The 12,140-nt window shown below is 43.6% G+C and overlaps 1 long non-coding RNA gene across 1 annotated transcript; it reads right to left on the bottom strand.

Annotated features, from left to right (window-relative positions):
- Nucleotides 1–235: 235 nt before the first annotated feature.
- On the bottom strand, nt 236–11,281 carry LOC123652780. Its single transcript, XR_006742274.1, has 3 exons — nt 11,107–11,281; nt 4,921–4,923; nt 236–248 (listed from the first exon to the last, which is right to left on the bottom strand). It is a non-coding gene; the product is annotated as an uncharacterized LOC123652780 (long non-coding RNA).
- Between the last annotated feature and the right edge of the window lie 859 nt (nt 11,282–12,140).

Raw genomic sequence — 12,140 nt, 5'->3', positions numbered from 1 at the left:
CTATGGGGTTGAAGTAATGAGTGCCCCAGGATAGGCGCGCAACCTTGGGATGGGGCGTTCTTGCTAGTCTTAGCCTGTGCAAGCCACTAAGGAGTGAATCCAAGGTTTTGCTGTTGGGTGCCAGCGGAAATGTGGGGGCAAATCAGGCACGAGTGGAGGAGGCGGGGAAGTGGGTATGTGAAAGGGGAGGGCAGGCACGTGCTCACTGACTCAGGGGAACCTGGGTCTTGCTGCTGGGCTGCAGCCAGCTAGAGTGTCGGCGAATGCGTGAGTCTGGGCCCGAATATGGGAATTCTGGTGAGGGGCAGCGAACGTGGGAGTCTGGGTGAGGGGCAGCGAGCCTGGGTGAGGGGGGGCAAGCCTGAGTGAGGGGGTGAGCCTGGGTGTGGGGCGGCGAGCCTGGGTGAGGGGCCGGGAACCTGGGAGTCCGGGTGGGGGTTGGGGAACGCCCGGACATGCGAATCCAGGCACAAGGAGAGGTGAGGGGGTTAGAGGGGGGGGGGGGGGGGGGGGGGCGGGCGCGAGCTAACTAGGGTCTGGCTCAGGAGCAGATCCAGGAAGGCCGGCAATCCAGGGTTTTGTTATGTGGCACAAGCAGAGTCGAGGTGGGGAAGGAGGGGGGCACAAACAGGGTTTTGTGTTGGGGAGGGGGAGTGCACTTACAACTGCCACGATCAGAGTACCTTTGGATGTGGAGGTCTGGGAGTCTGCAGCTGGTGGTGGTGTTGCTGGGTTTCTAAAAAAGGCCCTTCTCCCCTTCCAGATGGTGGGGCTTCGCTCTAGGATTCCGCCGCCCTGGGAGAGCCCCCATCAGTGTTAGTCTCTCCTTGTCAAGGAGATGCCTTCTGCCAGCTCTTGCTGCTCCTGTGTGATTTAACTTTCCCTCACTCACTCACACTTACCCCACACCTGTCCACACACGCTCCTTTCCTACTCTCAATCACTTCCTCTCTCTCAGCTCTTTCCTGCCAGCCGCCATCTTTCTCCTCCCCTCTGTCTCCTCTTCCCATGACATTCTTTTTAAATATATATATGTTTTTATGGATTTTGGGGTAGAAACATTGATGAGAGAGAAACATCATTGATCAGCTGCTTCATGCACGCTCCCCACTGGGGATTAAGCACAAAACCCAGGCATGTGTCCTAACCGGGAATCAAATTGGTAACCTCTTGGTTCCTGGGTTGATGTTCAACTGCTGAGTCACACCATCCAGGCTTCCCTGACATTCTTAACCTTTATCTACAGTTTGGAAATATACAACCATGAAGTGTGAATCTGAGCCTGAGAAATTATGAGGCGGTATGGTAGGCAGAAAAGCTGTCCACATCTAGTCCCTGGAATCTCTGATTTTATTATTTTACATGACTTTGCAGATGTGATTCAGTTAAAATATGGAGATTATTCATTGTTGGGGTGTGTCCCACCTAATCACATGGGTCTTTTAAAGGCAGAAACGCTTTTCTGGCTATTGTCACAGGAGATTTGTCTGTGGAGGAGTGTCCAGAGAGGTGCAACATTGCAGGCTTTGAGAATGGAGAGAGTCCATGGAGCCAAGGAATGCAGAAAGCCTCTAGAATCCAGAAAAGAAAAAAAATGGATTCTCCTGGAGCCCCCAGAAGGAACCCAACCCTGCTGACACCTTGATTTTAGCACAGTGAGCCCATGTCAGACTTCGAGAGGAAATGTGTTCTGGCTCTACTTTTCACTCTTTCTTTGACTTTCCCTTCTTCTCTGTGGAATGTTCTCAAGCTGACTTTACCTCATGGTAGCAAGGTGATGATTAGCAGCGACTAAACAATAGACTTCGGAGGAGAATCCAAGATGGCGGCATATGTAACACCTAACTGCAGCCTCACACAACAATTACAATAAAATACAACTAAAATACAAAATGGACATTACCCAGAACTACAGGAAAGTCGACTGACTGGAAATTCTACAATGAGAAGGAAAGAGAAAACCAGAAGGAAAATCAGAGGAGCTGTAAAAGCCTAAGGTACGAAGACACATTGCGCATGTGGAGAGGACGGAGCCGGAGAGGAGGGGGAGGCTGAGTGTGTGGCTGGTGTTCCCTAGCAGGAAGGAGATAAAAGCTCTGAACTGTGCTGAACCCCAGAACCAACGGCGCTGAACCCCAGTTCTAAGCCAGACCTTGGGGACCCAGGTTCATACAGAGGGAGCCTGGGCTGTTAGGCGGAATCTCAAGGGAGCGGTGAAAGGCAGAGCCCCCGGAGGTGCGCACATTATGCACAGAGGACAGATCATTGACTCTGCTGCTAGATTGCCCTAGTGGGAAGGAGACAAAAGCTCCAGACTGTGCTGAGCCCCAGTTATGACTGCACTGAACCTCAGTTCTAGGCCAGACCCTGGACACCCAGGCTCATATGGAGGGAGCCTGGGCTGTAAGGCAGAAACTCAGGGCAGCGGTGAAAGAAAGTCCCGGAGGTGCGCACATTGTGCACAGAGAACGGGCAGTTGACTGTGCTGCTGGATTGCCCTAGTGGGAAGGAGACAAAAACTCAGAGCAGTTCAGGCTGCTCTGAACCCCACTTCCAACTGAACTGAACCCCAGTTCCAGGCTCATTAGGGGAGAGCCTAGACTGTTTGGTAGCAGGCGAAACTCGAGGGCACCTCACTCTCAGAGGTGCTTGCAACGAGTACTAAAGGACCCTGAGGAATATTGAGACTCAGGAGCCTCATAAGGCATGGCTGACAGAAGCCAAGGCTGTAGGCTCCACCCTGAAACTTCGCACCATCCAAGCTGAACACAGAGACTTTTAAGGCTACCAACTCAGGGAAGCTGCGAAAATGCCGAGACAAGAAAACACATCACAAATGAAAGAAAAGGAGGACAAAAAGCGACTGGATATAGAGTTTAAAACCACGCTTATAAGGTTTTTCAAGAATTTCCTAGAAAAGGCCGTTAAGACCTATGAGGGTATGAAAAGGGATCAACTAGAAATAATAAGGGATCAACAAGAAATAATAAGGGATCAACAAGAAATAAAGAATACCTTGTCTGAAATAAAAAATATTATACAGAGTCCTAAAAACAGAATGGAAGATCCCAAGAATCAAGTGAAAGATTTAGAACCTAAAGAGCCAGAAGATACTCCTCTGCAAGAAGACAAGAGAATCCAGAAAGTTGAAGATAATGTAAGAAACCTCTGGGACAACTTCAAGCGAACCAACATCAGAATTATGGGGGTCTCAGAAGATGAGAGAGAGCAAGATACCGAAAACATACTAAAAGAAAAAGTGACAGAAAACTTCCCCCACCAGGTGAAAGAATTAGACCTTCAAGTCCAGGAAGCGCACAGAACCCCAAACAAAAGGAATCCAAAAAGGACCACACCAAGACACATCATAATTAAAATCCCAAGAGCAAAAGACAAAGAGAGAATATTAAAAGCAGCAAGAGAGAAACAGGTAGTTACCTATAAAGGAGCACCCATATGATTGTCAGCTGATTTCTCAATATTTTAGTATTATTGATTGCCCTATTGTATTTTTATAACAAATATATACATATAAATCCATTTTATAATTCATTTTATTTCCTATTACTGTAAGTGTTAAAACCTTATTTAAATTGAGTTATCATTACAGTTACTTTTTGCATACAGTTGATCAAAATAATATAAATGTATTATAAAGTTTGATAAACATGTACTAAAGAAAAATTAAACTTGTATTAGAAATAAACATAATATGATTTTAAAAAAACAACTACTATATCTAGATGAATATTATTTATTTTTAGAATGAGAGAAGGGTTAGCATCAATTACTTTCTCAATTTTATTTTTATAAAAGAGAGAATATTTATTTATGTACAGGCATACTTCAGTGATATTGTGGACTTGTTTTTCCAGACTACCACTATGAAGTGATTATCCCAATAAAGCATGTCATAATCTTTTTGCTGGTAGAAGGTCTTGCCTTCAATTTGTAAAAAACACAACATCTGTGAGGGGGGCAATGGAAAGATATGTACACATATAATACCTTAATAAAAAAAAAACACCCCATAACATCTGTGAAGCACAATAAAGTGAGCTATCCCTGTATATAATTAAATAACTGTGGAAGGAGTCTTGCTACAGCAACATCATTCTAGTCCTTGAACTTTGACATTTCAAGGGTTATTATAACAACTGCTGAGAAATAACTTATAAGATAGATTTTGAAAGTCATGTGGTTATTGTTTAAATCACATGGACCTGATAGAATTGATTTGTCCATTCTACCTGGCAAGGAATCATGATTATCTGAGATGCTTGATGAGGTAATAGGAATATGAAAGGTAAGAACTATATACGCATGCCCAGTTGCAAATACAATATTATGGGTATTTCTTGTTTTTAAATATATCAACAAAATATTTTTAATTAAATTTTTTATAGAGAATCTACTTGCTGTACTACTTATTTATGCATTCATTGGTTAATTCTTGTATGCCCTGACTGGGGGTCGAACTTGTAACCTTGGTGTAATCAAATTAACAAGGGGTAGAGTGTTGTGGCTTTGAAAAGTGTCAAATTGGCTAGGCTGGAATGCATTACTCAGAATTTCCTTTCCTATGTTTCCTGTTAGGGTTCAACATGTAGGAGATTCTTGGTGGGTTTGGAGGGTGGAAGGGAAGCAGCTCATACACTGTTATCTGCTGGCTCACCTTGTCTGCAAGAGGCAGCAGGTGGGTCTACTTTAAGTCTTCTGACTCCTGGGCAAGGATCTGTATTTAGCTACATGGCGAAAGACCCTGGCTTCTGAAGGACACTTTCAAGTCAGAGGCAACAAAAACTGATGTAGGTTTCAGTCTGCCTCTGTGGGCTCCACTGGTGCTTGTGGGTTCCAGCTTGTTCTTGCTGCCTCACCACCTCCCACACACACACTTTACATCCATCTTCCCTTCATAACTGCCTGCTCAGCATCAGTCAGGAAGACCAGGGCCTTAGTGTGGATGGTAAATTTTATGTGTCAACTTGACTGGGCTAAGGGATGCCCCCATAGCTGGGAAAGTTTTTCTGTGTGTGTCTGTGAGGATGTCTCAGAAGAGTTTAGCATTTGAATTAGTGAAGCAGGCAAAGCAGAAGGCCCTGTCCAATCTGGCCAGGTATGATCCCTGGCATGATCTAATCTACTGAGGACCCTATCACTTAACTCACACAGTTGCATGAGGTCTAATTCCTGTAACAAGTCCCAGCTTAGTGGTTTGTTTTGCTTCTTTGATAAAACCCTGATTGGATAGTAGGTTATAAAAATAAATTAAAACCAATATGCTATTTAAAAAATTTATAATACTGCAATGCAATCTGTGGCTTACATGGTAAGTTGTTTTATTGTTGAAGCCAGTTTTTGGTAAAGGCATGGTATTCCTCCCATAATGGAGCGAGGGAGCACATAGAAACCCTGGTTTTCTGTTTTAGAGAATTATTATATTAGAATTTAGCATAATAGTCAGAAACAACTATAATGCTGTTTTGAATACTGTAATCAAACTTTTCCAATTTATTTTTAAAAAAGAGAAAGTTAAATACTGCTAAAAACTAATTGGCCTAGCAGCTAGCATATAACTTTTATATTTTTATTAATAGGAGATTAAAAAATTAAACATTTTATAAAATAAAATAAATGAGATTTTACTGTAATTAAAATAAATATTTCATAAGAAAATATGTTTTAATGAACTAGTAGCCATATACACTAAACCTAAGGAAATACTATCCATAGATTAATTATTCCAGTGTATCTTGAAAATCTCACCAATCTGGAAAATATTTTTGTTCATTTAAAAGAATCAGCATCACTACCCTCTACTTCGTCTGCTCAAAGTTGCTTTTCTTTCCAACTAAAGATGTGAGTATTGAGAATAGCAGAAAATATTATTGTTTAAATACATGAAAAAAGTTATTTTTAGCAGTCAGATTTCTATCTGTGCTCTGTTTGCTTTGTTCTCATGAAATTTTCCCTCAGATGATTCATCCTTTGAAAAACAATGGACAAGAGAGATGAATGAACAGACTATAGGAAAAGAATTGCAAATTGCTTATAATCATAAGGGAAAAGATTGAGCCTCATTCAAAATAAAGGAAATGAAAGGGAAAACTGTTGAGAGAAGTGAAACTCATGGAGAAGTGAGGGGGAGAGACCTGGGTGTGCACTGGGCCAGTAGGTGATGGGAATGCATGGATGAGAGGTTCAGAGCTGGGATTCAGCGACTCTGGCTTCCAAGTGGCAATGATGAATGAAGAGGATATCTCCAAGCATTAGTGATGTGGAGGAGCAAACAGCCACTCCTTGAGATGGCTGAAATAAAAACTCAAGGTAAATAAAAACTCAAAATAAAATTGGCAAAAAAACAAAGAAACACAAAAAACAAACAAACAAATGTTTGACAACTTTGTTGACAGGACTCTGGGGAAACATATTTTTATATTGTTGGTGGGAATGTAAAATAGTATAACCCTTGTGGAAGGGATTTGATAAAATCTAGCAATAGTCCATATGCATTTGCCTCCATTCCACATATAGATAACCATTTTACAGATTTAATGGCACAAATATGAAATCACACACACACACACACACACACACAGACAAACACACACACATGACTCTTCGTTGCAGCACTAAACTGTAAGTGCAAATGGAGAGAATGCAAATGTTAATATATAAAGGACTAGTTGAAGAGCTATGGTACATATTTGCAATGGTGTACTACACAGTTATAAAAATGAAAAGAATTTTATGGACAAATAGTCCACTTCTTTCCATAAATAAGTGGCAGGAATAAAAAATGGGCAAGAGGAACTATTAGGTTAAAATAGATTTAATAAAAATGCAATGCATGAACCTTGTTTAGATTCTATTTCCAACAAAACAACTGAAAAAGATATTTTGAGATGATTAGGTAAATTTAAATAAGGCCTGGATATTAGATGATATAAAGGAATCATTTTTATCTACAGAAATTTGTGCAAGAGTATGGTCCCTAGGCCTGGCCTGTGATCAGGACCATCTTCCCTGGCTGCCAGCAGTCGGCCTCACCCCTTGCCACCACCGACCCCTGGTTCCTTCTCCATCATGTGATCAGATTTTGTGAATAAAGAAAAATTCTACCACTTAGAATAACTGTTGTTAATACTTTCATGTCTTCTAAGTATCTCCTTTTCAGGCCTCTATGTGGCTATATTGGACAATATTGGGAATAACCTGTATTGACAGTTTTGTATCTTGCTTTTGTCATTTAGTCTTTGAATATATATATTTTTACTTTTAAGAGTTAAGAAATATAATAAGGTCAGGATGGTGTGGCTCAGTGGTTGATCTTCAACCCAAGAACCAAGAGGTCACGGTCCGATTCCTGGTTAGGGCACATGCCCGGGCGGTGGGCTTGATCCCCAGTAGGGGGTGTGCAGGAGGCAGCGATCCACCATGATTCTCTCTCATTATTGATCTTTCTATCTCTCTCCCTCCCCCTCTCTGAGATCAATAATATATAATATATATCTATATCTATATCTATATCTATCTATCTATCTATATATATATAAATATAATAAAAAGGCACAATGGGGTATGCAGTGTGTGTGTGTGTGTGTGTGTGTGTGTGTGTGTGTGTGAGAGAGAGAGAGAGAGAGAGAGAGAGAGAGAGAGAGAGAGAGAATTTGTGTATCCATGATTCTATTTTCCAGCTTGTTCCCCAAAAAGGCAATAGATGTTTTCTCCGCCCTCCCAGACCTTCTAGTCTGGTAGAAGAAGTGATACTAGTACATGTGCATAGTTAATGTCAGCACAGTGGCAGTGCATAGTAAGTCATTGGCACCTTGGGAATGGGATAAATCTATATGTGCACACTCCGGGTGTCTTCCTAGTTTAGTAGTTGACATTGAGGAACTATAACAATAATCATGAAGCTTGCCCTAATCTGTGAATGAACAATTTTTCTGCTTTTCAAAGGCAGAAATCATTAAAAGGTTTGGTAAGCTTATGACTAAGCGATGTTGGAATCAATGGAATCTGTCTGATTTTCACATTCCCCACCTCTGAGCGGCCACACTGTAGTGCTCTGTTGTGCCAGAGGCAATTAGAGTCCTGGGGAGCTCTGCCGCCTGGCTCTGGAATGTTTTTGGGGCAAGGAATCCAGAAGAAGTTTTGCTCTTCCCTTCTTGCTGTGCCATGGGAAAACACTAATTTAAAGTACCTACAGCTAAGTGATGGAGAAGCTAGAATGAGACATTAGCCATGCATGGAGATTGCCCGTTAATGAGGGGACAGGACCCAGTCTCCAGTAATTGAGACTTAACTGAATTCCCATAAAAAGTCAGACTTTCAGATAGAAGCGGCCTGGGAGATCAGAAGTGAACCCATGATGGATGGGTACCCTTTCCAGAGGCAGAGAATTCCCAGCTTGTGTGTGTCTCCTGGTGTGTTTCATGTAATTTTCTTTGTCAGTGCCTGATCACCGTTATTATAAAATGCATAATGCAAAGACCAAGGGTAGCCTATGCCTTTATAGCTGAGGCTCTGCAGACCTAACTGGTTACTCTTCCAGAAAATAGAAGTAATATTCTACTGCTTTTTATTGTCTTTCCTGGGAAGCTTTCAGGATTTTGGTGAATTTGGGTATACTCACTGCCCAAAGAGAAACTCCATTGACATGATTCATGGTGATTTTACTTGAGAAATAAAATCAACTCACCTTTCTGCAAAGATTTGCATATGTTATTTATTTCCCGTAGTGCAGTTGGGGAGATATTTTACAAGAAAGTGTGCAGACCTTATTTGGCATTGTTTATTAAAGGAAAAGAGTCACAAATATTTTTGGTACACACCCTTTCTGAAGGAAGGAAAACAATCACTACATGACAGGCTGAACACCAGGTGGCGATGTTTCAGAGGACACCCTTCTTCCCTCCCCTCACCCCACCCCCCACACACACACACACACACACACACACACACACACACACAGGAACCCTCTGCTCCCAGACCTCTGGTCTTTAGACTGGGGTGTTCTGAAGGATGTAAACAAATTGGCAAAGGCCTGAGCATTTTTCTGATATGCTTGCATGGAACAATCAGGCAACCTCAAGTCAGGTTTCATTTTGAGAAGAGCTTCAGTGAATTTAGCCCTGAGATGAGGAAGCCCTCTGTGGGCTTAATCTCATTCAGATGGAAATTGTTACTCTTGGTCCTCTGACCATGGACATTTTTCTTAGCAAGACAGGAAGTGGGAATTTAGGCTGCAATGGAATAATAACGACAAAAGAAATACAGTAAACCCTTAATTTTTCGGATCTTAATTTAATGTACTTTGGATTTAATGGACAAAACTTCTGACCTGTACGTCCTATATAAAAATTAACACCCTGTTAATTTTAAAATGAGTTTAATCAAGATTTTCCTATAATTAAATTAACAGGTTATTCTCATTATTAATTCACTGTTATTTTTTTAAGTATTTTTTTTATTTCAAAGAGGAAGAGAGAGGGAGAGAGAAAAACATCAATGATGACAGAGAATAATTGATTGGCAGCCACCTGCATGCCTCACACTGGGGATCGAGCCTGCAATCCGGGCATGTGTCCTAACTGGGATTGGACTGAGACCTCCTGGTTTGTAGGTCAATGTTCAACCACTGAACCACTCTGGCTGGCTGGGCTTCACTGTTATTTTTAACAAATTTTAGAGAATAGGCCATATGTTGGAAAATATTAGATATTATATTTACAACTATAGTCTACATCAGTGTTTCCCAAAGTTCTCTCATGATGAGAATCACCTGGTGGAGTTGTTAAAATACAGATTCCTGAATCCCAACTAAGAAGTGCTAAACTAGAATTTTTGGGAACATATAGGTAAAATTGTATACTTAACAAGTGCTCTCTTTATATAAGTAAACAATTTTATATACTTCATATAAGTATATAAAATTGTATACTTAACTAGTGTATACTTAACCATTGACTGCTGAGCAGGAGGGATATTTGGTGCTGTTTCTTGTGTATCTGTAAATCTTAGAGCACTAGTTAAGTATACAATTTTACCTATATGTTCCCCAAAATTCCAGTTTAGAATTTCTTAGTTGGGATTCAGGAATCTGTATTTTAACAACTCCACCATGAGAGAAGTTTGGGCAACACTGGTCTACATATTTAATTGCAGTAGTCACCACTCATAACAATGTTCAGCGAATGATTATTACGTGGTGACACCTCGCAGCGCAGGGGGAACTGGTTCTGTGGTCACCTGCTGTGGCTTCCTGCAGCGGTTTTAACTGTGCTGGGCCACGCCTCAAGCCAAGCCCCTGCCCCAGGCCCCAGCCGGTGCATGAGTTTCCTAGTGCTGAAAGGTGAATGAAGAATTTACTAGACCTACTCAGTATAATTTTTTTTTGTTTGTTTCCACTGCATTTATTACTAACACACACAAAAACATTAAAAAGAAAAAAATTCATTTTCAGTTCTCCAACGGCTCTCACCCTCTCTCTTGTCCGCACTCCTCCTGACCCATGTCCTCAGGGCCAGCTCCAGACTGAGTCTGCTCACTGCCGTTTTCACAGAAAACAACCATAGGCAGAACGCGGGGACGGAGGTGGGGAGCCGGGCAGGATGTCCGGGTGGAGATTCACAGAATTCAGACGGAGGCCTGTGGCCTCTGTGACGGAGCCTAAGGGAACCGGGCTGTAGAGGAAGAAGGGTTGGCCCGCCAGGGGCCTAGAGCTCATCTCATGGGCCCATCAAACCCAGAGGAGCCACACCAGAAGCAGGGAGGCCAGGGGCAGACTCAGGGAAGTCCCCATGCTCCCGTGTTGGGGTGGGAGAGCCCAGAGGGCACCGAGCGCCTCCCTCGTTTAAGCAGAGATGCTCCGGTGGGGAAGACATAGGAACCGAGAAAGGCCCCGCGGGGATGCGCATGATCACAGGCCACAGCAGTGGGGGCCATGCTGCTGATGGAGAAACTACGAATCCAAGAGCAGGGAGAGCGGCCTTTGTCCCAGTCATCCACACCTGACCCCAGGTCAGTCAACCCGGGATTCCTCAGAGCAGGGGCAGCGCCGGGGGCTGGGTGGGCCGGTGCACAAGAAGCTGCACCAGAAACCTCTCCTACTCGGCAGTCAGTGGCGAAGGGGGAGAGGACCCAGGAGGCAGCTGAGGGAGCAAAGATGGGGTCCTGAAGGAGAGTCTCTGGAGGCCGGATCAGCAGAAAGAGTTCACACCTCACCCCAGTGAGGAAACGCAACTCTAAACCCCAAACGGGGGAGGTGTTGGGCTGGGGTGGGTTACTGGGGGAGGGCGGTGGGAGGAATGGCCTCACAGTGGCTGCCACTGGGAACATATGGCCAGGTCACCAGGGCTCCCTCCAGCTACCCCCAGCTCCGCCGGGTGGGCTCAGTCAGAGGAGGGCAGCTGACGGCTGGGGGTAGAAGGCGCAGAGGTCCTCATATTGACAGCGGGCTTTTTTGGCAAAGTGTCAGCAGACTGGGCAGTTAAATTTGTCTTCCATAACCTGAGATTTATCCTTGGGGGGCAGGTATTCTTGACAAGAGACAGCTTTTGAGTCTTCAAGGGTGTCTTCATTCTTCGTGAAAGCCTCCTGTGGGGGAACTATGTTGGTCTGGCCCAGAAAAAGGAGGCTCAGCACTGATCCCCCACTAATGGCAACCAAATGTGGGAGACCTGGGGCTCAAGCCTCCCCAAATTGGGCCTGTGCCCCAGGTAGGAGGTGGGAGACCCAGCAGTGGTGGAATCATCAGTCCCCTTGATCCTGGGGGATCTCAGGAAGAGAGCCTGTGTTCTTCTGTGTCTAGCTCCTTTTGCTCAACATCATGCTTGTGAGATTCATGCAGGCTGTGTGTAGCAGGAGTTCCCTAGTTTCATTGCAGTGTAGTATCCCATTGCATGCACACACAGCTACTTATTTACCCATTCTACTGATGGTAGACATGTGTTTCATCCCTGGGGTGAGGTGTGCACTCTTTCTGCTGATCCAACCTCCAGAGACTAGTCCCCCATCTTTGCTCCTAGGTCATCCTTCCCCTCACCACTGACTGATGAGCAGGAGGCATATTTGGTGCTGTTTCTTGTGCATCTGTTCACCCAGTCCCCGGTGCTGCCCTCCATTCCTGAGCCTGG

The sequence above is a fragment of the Pipistrellus kuhlii genome, unplaced genomic scaffold (assembly GCF_014108245.1).
Source record: "Pipistrellus kuhlii isolate mPipKuh1 unplaced genomic scaffold, mPipKuh1.p scaffold_m20_p_2, whole genome shotgun sequence".
Classification (NCBI taxonomy): Eukaryota; Metazoa; Chordata; class Mammalia; order Chiroptera; family Vespertilionidae; genus Pipistrellus; species Pipistrellus kuhlii.
Note: the sequence above shows the minus strand (reverse complement) of the source record. Positions and strands in the feature narration are given on the sequence as shown.